This window comes from Microcebus murinus, chromosome 9, assembly GCF_040939455.1.
Source record: "Microcebus murinus isolate Inina chromosome 9, M.murinus_Inina_mat1.0, whole genome shotgun sequence".
NCBI classification, from domain to species: domain Eukaryota; kingdom Metazoa; phylum Chordata; class Mammalia; order Primates; family Cheirogaleidae; genus Microcebus; species Microcebus murinus.
In genome coordinates this window covers 86,014,193-86,029,362 of record NC_134112.1, presented here as the reverse complement: position 1 = coordinate 86,029,362, position 15,170 = coordinate 86,014,193, and the positions used below count along the sequence as shown (strand labels likewise).

Below are 15,170 nucleotides of genomic sequence, written 5' to 3'. Positions count from 1 at the left end.
TAGCCATGGCCCTTTTATTCCACAACAAATATTACCATCAATGACAGCATGTTTTTTCCTGTCTCTGTGAGCTTAGAGTCAGCCTCAGAATCCTTCTTAACATGTCAACTGGTCAGAGCTGACCTACAGTTGAAAAATTATATATACTCCCTGGGCTAAATGATCTCCTAAGGTCCTGCCCAGCTTAAACATTCTATGAACTTATGTATTTGATTCTGCTCTCCTGAGAAACAAAAGTACCTCCTCCCATGTCCACATAAAAGTACTCCAAATATTGGCAGGCATACTCGTGGCCCCTCCATTTTCTTTCCTTTGGGATAAATAGCTCTAGATCCCTTACCTGTTTCCTCATATGTTTTGCTCTCTTGACCGTCTCCAGTCTTTGATGCTCACCCCTGAATGCAACTTTGTCCCTGTCTCTCTGAGGAATGAGCCCAGAACGGAGCACGGTGCTCCAAATGGGATCTGAGCCTTGCAAAATGCAGAGGATCTTTTACTGTGCTTGATGGACATCATCACAGGTATTCAGTGGATAAAAAATTACATTGCAAATATTGCCTAGACCTTAGGCAATTAATCACTTCCACTGATTAAGAGAACACTAGCTTTTATGTGCTTAGCTTATTAAGTATCATGGTTTACATTGGGATGTATTGGCTTTTATTTATTACAATTGTTAAATCATTATTTATTGAATTTTCAAGATGCCTTTGAGGGGAGCCATATCACACCTATGGTTTATATGAAGTTTCTTGGCCACAAAACTATTCAAAATGTATTTCTCTTGAATCTTTCTGAAATGGATGATTCTTATCAGTTGCCAGTGGTGCAAACTTCCAAGTTAATCTCCCTTAAGACTGGTTCATTAGGTCATGCCAAAGTGGTCGTCAGCAATTACATGATCATTCATCTTTGCTTCTCCAGGAATTCATTCACATAAAAACTCAAATGATATCCATTGAGAGCTGTTGGACATTTCAGCTCATTTGCCTTCCACGCTCAATTTCTCTTCCAACTAAAATTGCCCACTGGGCTCTTCTAAGCCCAGGGGTGAGCACTGGCTGGATTAGTACTTTATTCAGCGTAGGCATGCCCAGGCCTTTGATGTCCTCCTCCTGCTAAGGGATTTGCCAAACAAAGACAATAGTTTTTGGCTGAACCAATAAGGTCTCCGCTCTTAGAATTTGACCTGGAAGCACAGAAGGAATTTTCCAGTTGGTAGAACAATGGAAAGAAGCAGACACATGCTGCTGCTGAGTTACATTGATGGAAACACACTCAGAGGAGATCCGTAGACCTCTACTGGGATCCTTTCACCCACCTTGACTCTGACTCCACCCTCTGGACCCTGATCCTATTTTGGCTTCTGTTCTTGGATTTCCCTGTGATTCTACCTCCACTTGTGCTCTGATCCCTTGTACCCTTGTCTTTTATGGGAATCAAGATATTCCCCGACTCCCTAACCTCATCTTGCCCAGCTTAAGTGTCTCTCACCATCAATCACAAAGGGTGGGCTTACAAAGGACCTAAGACTTCAGAGATTTTCATCAGATTTTCAAAGGTCTTCATAAAAACAACACAGGGAAGAACAACTGACAGGGACAACCTCATCACTTCTTCCCACTGGGGCCATCCTGTCCTTCCTGCCAGCCAACTGTGAGTTTGGGGTGAGCACCAGAGTGGCTCCTTACCACAGAATGTGCTCTGACATCTACTATGTCTGCTCAAGAGATTTTCCAATCTGAAGCATATCTGTGCTAAACCCTTCTGCTATGTTCCGGGCTTCAATCTAGAGCTGGTCCCTGTAGATTGTCAATGTTGGATCAGGAAAGCCCGTGTTTGGCTTGGGGATGGGGGGGTGGTGGCACTGGGGAAGAGGGTGGAGGTGGAGGACTTGGGGTAAGGAACTTAGGGATGTGCCGGGAGTCAGTCACAGCTGGGAGCACTAAGGACCGAGGCAGACAGAGGTGAGAGACAAGCTCCGAGCAGCAGTCTGGTCTCTCTACCAGCAGGAACCACAGCCAGGTGCTCCCGGTTACCTCACCTTCCCTGCAAGGCCCGGACTTGACATGCTGGGATTCATTCCATGCCTTTGGCTGGAGGCAGAGAAGCTGCCTCATTTACTGAAGCCCTTCTGTTGTCAGAGCTTCGTCATTGGGCTTCTGCTCAACTGGATCTTCAGATTCCCCTGTCCCTGGATATCGCCCTGTACCACTGATGGCCCATCTTAGTCCACTTCCTTATATTTGTGTCCTCTTGGTCTCTGATCATCAAAGCCAAAATTTATCCAACATTGGGATTGACCAGCATTCACTGGGCTTTAGGCTCAGAGTCCTAGAAAGAACTAGGAGCCAGAAGGTACCACTCAAGGGTCCTCAAATGTGAGAAAGGAGGAGATAATTAGAAATACTAGGTAAGAAGTGAAGGACACCAGCCAAGATGAGCATAATGTCCACAGGACTCAAATTGTGGGCAGCTCAGGGTATATACAGCCTCATCTCATTTGCACATCTTAACCTAACCACTGTGGGACACAGGAGAAACGTTGCAATGCCTATTCTACAGATGAGGGCAAAGGGTTGATGACATCTTCCAAGTTCAGGGTTATTCCAGCAGAGGAACCAGTACTAGAACTGAGGTCTCATAGTTGGGCTCATGAGTTAAGCCTGAGCTAAAAGTATCTCTTTAAGTTCCCCAGCTACTCAGAACTTACAGGCATCTCTCCAATGCCAAACTTGGATTAGCCTGACCGATGAAGGACTTGCAGTAAGGAGCTAACCATTCTCTTTTCAGGCTCTGAGAGAACCTACCCATAAAACCCCTTTTTTCAGTCTGAAAATTCTTTGGCAGCATCTTTCTAACCTCCTCCTTGGTCTTACCATGCTATTTACAAACCATTTTGTCAGCAATTTCCCCGGTGCCCCCACCACATTTCTGAGACACATGGGGAGATGGGGAACTAGCTAATCCCTTTTCATGCCTGTCTCTAAGTCACTTTTTTGTCTTGCTAAATAATAACTAGTAATCACACTACCATGAAAATGGCAAATGGAGACAACTACATGTGTTTTTAAAAAATGCCTACTGAGGTACATTTTACTTATCAGAAAGATCGGAGAATACCTGGGCTGGATTCTGGAACTTTCTACGGGTGGCTACAGGACCATCCTATTCCATCCACCCAAGAGCAGGAGATTCTCAAGTCAGGAGCCAATCAGAACTGTTAATAGCCTACCTTACTGTCAGGAAATGCTCCCATGTATCTCATTTAAATCCTTTAAGTTGCAGTTTGAGCCTGGTTCTTCTCTTAACTTTAATACAAGAATTGTGTAAGGTAGTCTTGTGATTTGAATTATTTAAATTGCACATTCTATTGGCTTTGAATAATGGAAATAATCCTACACATTACCTATATAGATCAATTCATTGTACACTCCTTGTGTGTTCTAAGATCAAATCTTCTTTTGATTTTTTTCCTCCCCAGAATTTTGCTATTACAGTTCTCTTTATTAAATGATTTTAGTAAAATGAAAGTTCTCACACTGTGGTTTCTTTGTGCTCCATTTACCTCCCTATCTGGGGATGTGTGTTCTAGCTAATATTCAATAGGAGGGAAGTAGCACAAAGAGCTGCCTGAAGTTCAACATAAACCAAAACCCTCTCACTCCATCACTACATAGATAGTACAACACTTGTAGTGTTATTCTGAAAACTTTCAAGTGTTTTTGTGGTTGTTGAGCACATGAAGAGGAGGGGAGAGGGTTGGTCATAGCAAAGTTTGAACTTTCAAGGATTTGGAGATGTTGGTTTCAAAATGGAATTTATCCTCAAATCCCAAGATTATAGATTCCCTTCCAAACTGCATTTCCTTCACGGTTTAGAGAACCGTTGAAAAAGAAATTGCTCTCCGGATTTTGATTGACATTAAAAACACTGTGAAAATAGTTTGGAACTTGATCTCTTCAAGGGAAGGACAATAATCAAACTCTAGCTTTGGCCTGCAGCTTTTCTCTCACACTTACTCAGAACTGTTCCAGGGAAAGAAATTCACAGGGAATTCTGTTCTCATATATCACTTCTAGAAGGAGAAAGAGGCATTCCCAAGAAAATTCTCCCCAAATTTCTACATACAAAGGGAAAATATTATTTAATGAATCTCAGCCCAAAATTACTGCCTTCCATGGAATCCAATCAAATTAAATCGATCTGAAGCTGGTAGGTTTTAACAGCTAGCATTATTAAAAAATCATCAAATTTATTCTTCTTGCCACATAGCACCTAGTCTCCACTCAAGTTCTAGCTATATATGTCTCGTTTTGCCAAGCACATTAGAAAGATTTTACTATTTCAGTTGATAAGTTCATCTGCATAGTCTTATTAGCAGAAAGGATCTATGAATACCAAGCACTTTGTTCTCATCCACCGTTTTTGACCATGTATTGCCACAGTACTAAAATCCCCCGCCCCGTACAATCAGCTCTTTCTAAAAGGAATTCCAGGCTACCACCAACTAGCTGCCTTGTACGTCTGCTTCAGACACCCAAATACAGCTACCTCGAAATAAAAGCCTGCCTCCTTCCTCTCTGGATGGAGCACACTTCCAGTCAATATCTTTTCAGATTCCCTAGACATGCTCAGGCACACTTTCAAATAGAAAATAAGATTTCTTAAGAAACAGAATGTTAAGTGTGCTTTCTAAAAACACACCCACTGGTGCATGCATTCTCTCGTTATTAGGTTTTATAGGAAACAGATCAGGGTAGGCATCTTCTGTCTTAGCAAATATCAGATCAGTGACATTAACCCCACGGGTGCCAGGTGCTAGTGCTGTCTCTTCACCCCTGACCTTACTTCCTCGTAGCTCTGGAAATCCAGTTCTTAAATACTGGTAGCAGGATTTTAAAAAAATAAATGCCTTCGATTTTTAAAAATCATCCTTTTTTGGCTTCTCATCAATCTAAAGAATTGCTGCTGCTGCTGCTGCTGCTTTAAAAGCTGTTGTCTTTAAAGCTTTGGGTAATAAAAGATGCAGGGGAGACGGCTGGGTGAGCAGACTGGTGCAGGAAGCCACTAACACTGGTCTGGGGCTATCAGGTATGACCCGTATGGCTCTCCTAAACAAAAGGCGGTCCTAATCAGAGCTGCCAGTGCTCCCTAATATGAGTCTCTATATGATCTCTCTCCTCTTGTCCCAACTCCAAAAACAAAACTGGAAATCTCATCCTGTTTGCCTTCCGGGTACATCCACAGGGCAGTGAAGTCCAGCCTGGCTCTGGGAATTTGCATGGTTTATTGCCTTGAATGATCTTGTATCCCTGGCTACCTTAGCCAGGAAAGTTGAGTGAAACCCAGAGAAAGTCCCCAGATTCTCTAGAAGAGAAAAACGAAAGCCCTCTGCGCCTTACCTTGTAGGCTGAAACTTCTTCCCGAGGACTAACTCAGAAGGAAGGACTGATTTCTTTAAGCAGGAGCACACAGCAAGAGTGCAGGCAGGCAGGCAGCCTAATAATACACACTGCTCTATTCAATAAAACTCCAGACCGCCCTTCCTTGGCCCCTCCCAGAAGTCCATGCTAAGTGAACACATATCCTCTATGTTTACAGTCGGCAGGCGGTGGTATGCATTGTCCTGTAGTTTTTCTAATAGGCAGCCAATGACGCCACCGGCCCAAGGTGGATGCAGCCTGCCTGTGAGATGCCTGTCATTCCCTAGGCATGCTCAGGAAATCACTCATCAGAAAAACCAAGACCTAAAAAGCTCTGAAACTGCGTGCAGGCTGCCAAAACCAGCCTGCTCCATGCCCTTTTTTGGTTATCCTTAGCAGGGCCTCTGGAAGTGGATCCATTGTCAGGAACAATCATAAGAAATGTTAATCTTGGAGCAAGAGGCTGTCTTGTAGAACACAAATGGAGCTTTAAAAAGAAAGCACAGTCTATGAAACAAAAAGTTAACAGTTAGATAGGTTTATTGGAGGTGGGGGTGGGGGGCGGGGAAGGCTTTTTAACAGAGGGAGCCTTGGTAGTGTATTTTCTTTTCAAAGTAGTTGCACGTACAAAACGAATTTAAGTTGTTATGCAATTCTAAAACCTGAAATGGGCAGGACCCATTTAATTTGCTGTGCAGACTAAATTCCAGCCCGAAAGCGGCACAAACTCCTCCAAAATTTGTCTACATGTGCTATAAAAACAACCAACCCGCCCCACCCCCAACCACCAGAAAAAAAAAAAACAAAAAAACAAAAAAACCCTTAGGTCTTTTTAGTAGGTAGCATTGGCCAGAATAAACCTAGGGCGAGGCACTGCTAGGCAGGGTCCTACGGGTTTGAAATGTTTATTCTCACTGGTTTTCCACATTGCCTCCCTCTCCTGCTCCCTCTTGTTTCGTCAGATTTAGCAATAGGGACATAGTGCTAACAAATCGCTAGAAATCGATGCATAGCAGAGAGGGTGTAAAGAGACCCAGCACCTGCTTTGGGGCTGCTGCAGACAAATTTGTATGTGCACAGAGGTGACAATGTTCAAGTGACTTCTTAACAGTGCTCCACCCAACTCTTCATTGGTAAGATGTGTGCTATGATAGGGTCAGAATTAGCAGATGCTGAATGAGAATGCAGTTAACTGGGCCACACGTGTATATGATTGTGTTAATTGTCCTTTTCACAGAGAATTCACTCAATTAGTGCTTAATTCAATTTAAAAAACATTATTTTATTTAGCACCTACTATTTGTTAGGGCTAGAACTACGTGCAAGATGTACGTCTCATTATTGTTATGTGTTTGGAAACTATTTCATCACTGACCAAGTTTTAAAAAATTTTCCCTGGCTAATTTCAAGTCCAGACGCTTGGTCTTCAAAAATTTGAGGTTTTACTGTATAAGCCTTTCCCTGTTCATGGAGATCTGACTTAGAAATGATCTCCGTTTAGGAAAATGTCCCTTCTCTTTGTGCCTCACTCAGAACACTTGGAAAGTGACTGAGCCACATGAGTGGTTTCCTTCTTCAGCCTTCCAGCTGCTAACAGGTTACTCAGAGGCATCTACATCAACTCTCGACACCTGTCTCTTTCTTGGGGGAGGCTGCTCCTTCTCTTCCTGCTGCACAGCCAAAAACAGCTACAGCTGAGACTACCAGGCAGCAGGAGAGGTGAGTTTCAGGCGTCCCAAGCTAAAACCCAGAGTGCACTTTCCCAGAGAAACAGAATAAATAATGTTTGGTGGGAATAATACGGTTGATGTTGCATTTCAAGTACACTGTGGCTCAACCAGGCATTTGTGGAACACCACTGTTTATAAAACTGTTCCTATGGGAAAATGTTTCCGATCCCAAATAAACGATTTAGAAACGAACTTTTGGAACACGGCCAGTTTTGCGTTGGAGACATCCCATATCTCAACAGGTTGTAAAGACAGAAACATACTCTGTAGTCTGGTAAACTGCTGAACTTGAAGACATTGTAGGGCAGACACCAGGGAGTTTTGAAAACAACTCATTTGGAAACGTCTGTGCAAAGAGATGACCTATGTCCAGAGACATTCCGGGCACGTGATCGCCATCCGGGCAGTCTCGTCCATAACTCAGTGAGGCCTGCCTGGAAGCGCTGTTTTCCACGCCCACTGCTGATTCTGCGATTATACTCTGAGCAACATTCTCCTGACTTGTATAAGCAATGCCCTTTGGTGGAGCAGCATCAGGGTATAATTTGGAACCTATGAATAAAGTAAGTACCAGCTTTCCAGAGGAAAGAAAAGTTGTGCTACAAATAGGGAAAATATTATCAACAGGAAACGGTGAAGGAACATGCATTTTGCATGGTTTTTTAGAAGATAAACGGCTAAATATTTTTGGGTTCTGTCTTTTGAAAAAAGAAGTATGTTTCCCTAGATAAATTCTGGATACCTCATCTGCAGGGGATAGTGGGTGAGAACCCATTCAGCCTATTTTTATGAATTTGAAAATGGACTTATTGTGGAGGAACTGTATAGTTGGAAGAATAATTTAACAGATTCCATGTATTATACACCATGATACAGAAAAATTCTCTTTTCTTTGCCTTTTTATGTTTTTTTAGACAAGCAAGAAGATAATAAAGAAAGAAAAGGGAATAAAAGGAAAAAAGGTGTAGGTTGCCTAACCTCTGCCATGAGAAACTTCACTTTCAGAGTATTTATTCTTTCCAGAGGCCATTTGTAAGCAGCTGAAAATACATAGGCTTTATATAGGAAATTTCTGTGGAATATATTTTCCATTTGGATCATCCCAGATAAAGAATAGCTTGTCTTTCATAGGCTGTATCTACCTAATCAAACCATAATAAATCTAAAGAGACATCTGGAAATATCTGGATGATTCATTGTATGTTTTCAGTTCCAACTGAGTGTTTGCTGTCATGTAGCAATTATATTTTGCTTGTATTTCAACTTGGGAAAAGGAAAACCAGGCCATACTTTTTTCATTCAAAATTAGAGTCACTTCACTTAGTTTATGAAAAATATACATTCTTCCAGCTTAAAATATCTATTTTATTGACTAGAAAAGAGAGTTTGAAATTTAAAAGGCAGCAGAACACCCCTACTCACATGAAACCTTTCCTGACACCTAGCTTTTTAAAACAATAAAAGCAGACTGGAAGAATCCTAATATCAAAATTGGACAACAAAGTACAAAAAAATAGAGAATTTGGATTAAGTGCACTTATGAACCTAGATAAAAAAAATTAGAAAACCGAATCCAATAGTGTAAAATAAAAAAAAGATAAGACCAATGCAGAGATGGTTTACAGTCTGAAAATCTATTGATATAATATACATTAGCAGTTTAAAATTAAAAATAAATAAATAAAAGGAAATAGAAAAAAGAAATATCAACTCGATAGATAAAAGATAATGGTAAAAATTAGTAATCACTTATAGATTTAAAAAAGTATCTTAGAAAACTAGGAAGAGAATCTTTATAAACATAATGGGAGACATTTACCAGAAATCTACAGCAAATATCATGTTTAATGATAAAATATTAAAAATCATTCCCATTATAAACAATGAAAAGACAAGAATGACTGTTATCTCTACTACAACTAAAAAAATGCGCTGGACCCCTACCCAAGACAAAAAAATAGAAAGAAGAGCTATTGGGATTAGAAAGAAAAACAAATGTCTTTATTTGCTATATGATTATCTGTGTAGAAAATTCAAAAGAATCTACAGATCTATCAGACCTAATAGAAGACCTTGGCAAGATTGTTGGAATTGCATTCCAGATGAAAAAATCCAGAGTTTCTGTAACCAGCCATCTCTAATTTTTAGATATAATGGAAAAATATGTTATTTCTAATAATAACAAAAATTGTACATTACCTGGGATAAACATAATAAAATGTATGCAAGAAAGTTATGAAACCTGATTTAAGGAGATGAAAACCTTAATAAATGGCAATGTATACCATCTTTATGAATGGAAAAACTCAAAACTGTAAAGATGTAAATTCTTCTCTAAGTAGTCTATACATCTATTATTTTAGTTAAAATCCCTAAATGACAGATTGTAGAATTTGACAAAATAATAATAAATATGAAAAAATAAAGATCTAAAAAATAGATAAGATTTTTATGGAGCAATTCTAATTTAGATAGATGTTATTGGCACAAGAATACATAAATAGATCAATAGAATAAAGGAGAAAGCCTAGAAACAGGCCCAAGTATATATGGAAATTTTTTAAATAATAGAGGAAGTAATATAAATTAGAAGGGTAGATTATTCTATTAATGGTAGGGTTACAATAGATTATGTGGGAACAATAAGTTTATTAAATTCAAAATTCACACCCCACACTAAAATAAACTAGGTTACATAAAAAACAAAACGTGGAAATGAATAGAATAAATCAAAAGTGAATATTTTTAGCATAGGGTAGGGAATAGTAAAGAATCCAGGATTTATAAACGAGAAGACTGATAAATTTGAGGATATAGTTAAGCATAGCAGATCAAGGAGCAACACTCATTTATTTATGTTCCTTCCCCAAACCTCACCAAAAGGATAGGAAAGAATATAAAACTTATAAATAAATCCTACAAGGCAAAGAGTACTGGAAAGGACTCAGCAGGAGTCCTGCTGTCAGCCAAATTTTGGAATATGGAAAATGGACGGATGGTTGGTAATTGACTTAACAGAGTTGAAAAGCTGAAATCTGGCCCTGCAAATTGGGATGCCAACAAGAAAGAAGGTCATTTAAGCCTCAGAACTAGGAAAAATTCAGGATGCGGAAGCCCTGGGCACCTCTGCAGGTGAGTTGTGGAAGAGAAGACAGATTTGGTTGAAAATCTGAGTAAGGAATACTTTGAAGCCTAGATATCCTCCTCTACCGCCACACAACCAGGTGAATACCCCTCTTTCAACCAGACAGAAAACTGGAACTTTCTTCTGTTTGTTCTCTGAGGAGAAGTGCTGGACTCAGAGGAAACAGGCAAAGCAGTGAACAGGGAGGAGGCTGTCTACTGAAAATATTTTATTTTTTAATTAATTATTAGATATTAAAATATTTATTTTTAATTAATAAACAGAGTCTTACTCTGCTGCCTAGGCTAGAGTGCAGTGGTGTGATCATAGCTCACTGCAGCCTCCAACTTCTGGGCTCAGGCAATCCTCCTGCCTCAACCTCCTAAGTTGCTAGGGCTACAGGTGTGTGCCACCACACCCACCTAACTGCTAAATTTTTTGTAGAGACGGGGTCTTGCTATGGTGCCCAGCCTAGTGAAAATGAATGTTTAAGGGAAAGGCACTGAATATTGAAACATTTCCAGTTTCCTAACCCTGCAGGGCTCCCAGGACATGAATAGTTAGGTTTGTAGTCTGAAGACAGGAAACTGGAGGATTCCACTCGAGGGAAACTGACATGCCTGTGGCAAAAGATCAGGCACAGACATTTGAGGGATCAGTGAAACATCTGGCTTGTTGTCTACCACCCTTTAGTGAGCCTGTGTATAGCAACTTCCAATTAGCTGCTTAGTACCTCACTCTCAGATACGAGCATCAAGTTAAGGGAAGGGAGAGTAGAACAAGCAAGAGAGAAAGAAACCCGGAGGAAAGAAAGATAGGGTAGGAAGTGGAAGAAAACTTGGAGAAAAATATAATTACCATTCTCAGGGAGATACGAGAAAATATTTTATGCACAAAACAAGAAGAGGTGCTTTAAAAAGTCATTTTCAGAGAATAGGAAAGAACTCTTATAGATAAAAAATATCATGACAGAGATTTACAAAAATCTTCAAGAAATGGAAGATGAAGTTTAGAAAAATCTTACAGAAAAATAGAAGAAAAGGACAAAATGGAAAAGAGGAGAGAAAAAATAAAAACATTAGAGAATTAATAAAAACTCTTAACACCCGAATGCACATGTAAAAGAAGACAGGAAAAATGAGAAGGAAATGATGAAAGGAAATAATAAAATAAGACTTCTCAAAACTGAAGGACACAAGTTTTTAGATTCAAAGGGCTCAGTTCAATGAATTAAAACATATTTCATGCTGAAGTTACCAAGTTCTCAAGGTTATATGAGCCATCCAAAGGAGGGGGGTAAATGCTGGGATAGGGTGGAAACTAGAAACCAAGAAGGAAGACAAAAATTAGGAGGCAGAGGACGAAAACCCAGGAGAGAGGTGAAAGGTTGTCCCATGACGATGGTGAGAGAGAACACCAGGACAATATGTGCAGAGCTAATTGAGAAGGCACCATGCATGTTGGAGCAGAGGATTCCAGGAAGGAAGCTTTAAGGAAAAGTCAGGTAGATAGATTCCCCAGTATCTTTTTGGGGACAGCACTTCTGATAGGTATATAGAAAACAAGTACATGGGAGGTTGAGGTCATTATTATTTCAGAGAAAACAAAACATTTGTGCAAGAAAGGAAAAGTAACCACTGGACACTATACAGTTCAACTGTGAGAAACGTTTACACAATCATAATACTGCAAATACCACGCATCGATTTCACCAAAGCAAAGATGATGTCATTAGATTCAGAGGATAGCGGGCAAGAACATGCTAGCAGGATGATGGTGGATAAGAGAGCTAAACCTTCATTTTGTTTAGAAAAAAATCAGTAGATAATGTCTTCCACTAAGAATTTAATAAATAGCAGAACTAGTGTGCCATTTAGGAATAAGGAAATAAATCCCTAAAAGAACAACAAAATAGTTCATTCATTCTTTTGTTGGTTCACTGGGCAAATATTTATTGAGTTTCTACCACATGCCGGGGCCTGTTCTAGGTGTTGCGAACAAAATCCATATTGATGGAGGCAGGCAGATAAACACATTAACTAATACATAAATATATAATGTCAGGAAGCGGCAAGTGCTATAAAAATATAAAAAAGGGTAAAGAAATTGAGAGAAACAGGGAAGTCTTTTCTGAAGAAGGTTTTCTCTAGAGACATAAATAAAATCAAGGAGGAAGCAGTGAGAATATATGAAGGAAAAGCATTTCTGACAGCAAGAACAGCAAGTGCGTATTGAAGGAATACCAAAGAGTTCAGGGCAATTGAGGAGTGACAACCGATGGCCAGATCCCATCACCCAGAGCCTTATATTAATAGCTGTGGTAAAGACTTTGGGTTTTGTTTTCTAAGGTGGAAGGTCATTGGAAAGTTTTGAGCCTGGAGAAAAAAAAAAAATCACTGTGGCTACCTGTGTAGAGCAGGTAACAAGATTGTCAGGCAACGGGTGTTGGCTTGGACCAGGACAGTATTGCTTTGGGGGGCTGAGAAAGTGTTGAATTTGGGGTACATCAGGAATCACGAATGGTTTGGATGAAGCATGTGAGAAAATGAGAGACGTCAGGGATGTCTCCTTTTATGGTCTGCTAACTGAGTGAATGGCAGTGCTACCGAATGAAATGGGACCCTAAGGGAGACAGAGATTTGCAGGGAGGGGTGGGAATCCTATCAGACCCATTTTAGGCATATTAAGATGCCCATGAGACATTCAGCCCACAAGAGGAGAGGGAGCGTGACACACAATCTGGTGTTCAGGGCAGGGGGGCAGGATCAAGATGCACATTTGAGAGTCACCAGTTTTCAAGTGGTTTCTACAACCAGGAAGAAGTTAACCTGAGGGAGAGAAAACAGTGAACAGCAGAGATGGGGGAACTGACACCCAACACTTAGAGCCCAGAAAAGGAGACTGAGGAGGAGCAGAGAGCCATAACTTGGGGGCAGCACCAGTTCCAGGAAGAGGTGGAGGGTGCCTGCTTTCTGTTAAGAGCCACATAATCATTATTTGACTTCTAAAATAATGTAGCTTGTGATAGATTGGATTATTGTTGCCAACTGTTCACTACCTCTTTTAATGGGATTAAACACTCATTCTTCGACATTTGTCTTTGCAGCACTTTTAGGAGGTGGACTTGATCATGTGATTTGCTCCAACTGGTGCAAGAGGTTACGCTGTGCCTGGCCCCAGTGGAGGCTTTAAGAGGCGTCACATGTTTTGCTTTTGCCTGGGGCATCTGCCCTTTGCCACGAAAACAACATGCCCCATGCAGTGGGTCAAATGGTGCTCCTCTGCCCCATGATATGTTCATCCAGAACCTGTGACTATGACTTTATTTGGAATTAGGGTCTTTGCCAATGTAATGAAGTTAAGGATCTGAACATGAGATCATACTGGATTACCCAGGTGGACCCTAAATCCAACCACAAATGCCCTTATGAGAAAAAGAGAGAGGGAGATTTGAGACACACATGTCACAGAGAACTAGGGGGCGTGCAGACACAGGCAGAGACTGGAGTGACACATGTACCAGGCTGGGCATGCTGAGGACTGCCAGTGACCACCAGAAGCTTGCAGAGAGGCATGGGATGGAGTCGCCCTCGGCACCCCAGAAAAAGCTGACAACCCTATTGACACCTTGAGTTTAGACTCCTGGCTTCCAGAACTGTGAGAGAATAAATATGTGTTTTTTTTAAGGCACCTAGTTTATGGTAATTTGTTACAGAGATGCAGGAAACTAATATACCCCAGAAGTGGCTGTTCTTCAGCTTGGCGTCCAGAATGATGAGACACACAGAGGTGTGCTGGGCCCGTGAGCTCCGCTGAGCAGAGTTGTACTTACCTAAGCCTCGTGTGAAGGGAACAGGAAATAAATGTTTTTTGTTGGAAGCCACTGAGAGTTTGGAGCATTTTTTTTTCCACAAAGGAAAAGCTAAATAATATTTCTAAATATTAAGAATTAAACTAAAAAAGAGATTGGTTACATCAAGATGTAAAACCTTCTGTTCAACAAATGCCTCCGTATAGAAAGTGAAAAGTCAAACTAAGAGAAAAATTTCAATATAGAAAACAAAGAATTAGAATCTAGAATATCAAGGAATACCTACAAACCAATTAGAGAGAGAGAGAAACAACCCATTCATTTGGGGCACAGGATAAAACAATCCACAGAAGAGAAAACTGCAAGGGTTCCAAACCTTGAAATGATGCTCAACCTCATTAGTAATTAGGAAAATGCAAGTTAAAACAGTGACACTAGATCACATCCGGATTAGTAAAGGAAAGTAGTGTTTAATGTTGCAAAAACTAAATATTGCTCATTGTGTGCAGAAGCAAATTCTTATACATTTTGGATAAGAAAGTAAATTGGTACATTCACTTTGTAGAATGATCTGGCAGTAGCTAGTGACATCCAGCATTTGATCCCATTTTGAGGTCTATCCTCTTGGGAAACTCTCACACTCTTTAGCAAGGAGACATGTCAAAGGAAGCTCATTACAGTATTGTCTGCAATAGCAAAAACATTGGGGAAAGGTCCCAATAGCAAACAGCAGGGGTGAAGCTACAGAAACTATGGTCTTTAGCATGGAGTATTGTATAGTAGCTAAAATGAATGTACTAGATGTACCTGGATCTCAAAAACATATTGAATGAAGACAAAAACAAAAGAAAGTTTGAATTGTAATGATTCTATCCATATGAATTATTTATGGATCCATGTAAGAGTGGACTAGAAACATGCCAAATTCAAGATAGCTGTTGGCAAAAATAAACAAATGGGACCTGATCAAATTAAAAAGTTTCTGAACAGCCAAAGAAACTGTTATGAGAGCAAACAGACAACCTACAGAATGGGAGAAAATTTTCACAAGCTACACATCCGATAAAGGGCTGATAACT

At 40.3% G+C, this 15,170-nt stretch overlaps 1 protein-coding gene across 11 annotated transcripts in view; it reads right to left on the bottom strand.

Moving 5' to 3' along the window:
* Window positions 1-15,170, bottom strand: part of CALD1 (caldesmon 1) — a 202,942-nt gene that overhangs the window by 167,506 nt on the left and 20,266 nt on the right. For 2 of the 11 annotated variants that reach the window (XM_076006618.1, XM_076006622.1), the window contains exon 1: window positions 5,406-5,724. The exons of 3 other annotated variants lie outside the window; for them this stretch is intronic. The gene's annotated coding sequence lies outside the window, so the exon portion shown is untranslated. Of the gene's footprint in view, window positions 1-5,405; window positions 5,725-15,170 lie in introns of those variants that run through there. 6 more of the 11 variants (XM_076006621.1, XM_076006623.1, XM_076006625.1 and 3 more) reach the window with 3 other exon arrangements.